The sequence below is a fragment of the Nannospalax galili genome, unplaced genomic scaffold, assembly GCF_000622305.1.
Source record: "Nannospalax galili isolate Female #2095 unplaced genomic scaffold, S.galili_v1.0 scaffold511, whole genome shotgun sequence".
Lineage (NCBI taxonomy): Eukaryota > Metazoa > Chordata > Mammalia > Rodentia > Spalacidae > Nannospalax > Nannospalax galili.
Window position 1 is genome coordinate 355,181 of NW_008331831.1, and position 967 is coordinate 356,147.

Below are 967 nucleotides of genomic sequence, written 5' to 3' on the forward strand. Positions count from 1 at the left end.
TTATGCATATTTACAATCTATTATGAATAAATTTCTCCCCACATTCTATTATCCTTCTTCCTTTCCTTCTGAACCTCTTCTTCTAGTGCTTATACATTTAAAGAAAATTACACCTCCTTCTCTAACAACAATTAATGGTCAGTGGCTCTTCAGGAAAAGATGGGACCTGTGGGTACTTCCTTTATCTATGATGGAGCATTGCAGGGTCCAATGTTATGTAAATATCCACAGCGACTTTGTGTTCATGATTGCAACAGTCATGCCATACCTGGATGGCAGCATTTTATGACACTCCTCCCCATCTTCCGTTTCTTAAATTCTTCCTTTGCCCTCTTCTACAATGTTCCCTGGGCCTTAGGGTGTTGTGACATAGATGGCTCCCATTTAGGACTGAGTGTTCAGCCAAAATTTAATTCTTGACTATTCTTAATATCGGCTTCTCTCCCCAAACCATTTTTCCTTCAACTTACCGATGGCTGTGTATCTGTTTCTCAGCGTTTTCATTTCTATTTACTAGTGGTAGACAGACCATGGAATTCAGTATTAATCCCTACACGGAGCAACAAACTTTACCGCACTAACAGAGTCACAAAACTGTATTTAAACTATTTAGGCTTGTTTATGAGAAGATTTGGGGAAAAAAATTCTTCACTACTTTAGAAGAAGTTGAATCTTTATTTCCATTTCTGAAATACAACTTGTTGAACCTGATAAAAACTCAACTAAGTCTAAAAATCAATCTAGTAACCAAAATATGAGTTATAAATATACAGTCTAGTGCACAACTAAAAACAAAAATCCCTACTATTTCATAAGCTTCATATATGCATGTGTGTATGTTTGTGTGTGTGTATGTATGTGTACATCTAGATGAACAACATACATTTTAATACAAAAAGGTTTAATTGAAGTTACCCTAAACATGGAATGACTTCTCCTAGAAGTCATGTTATCAGATAGGAAGCCC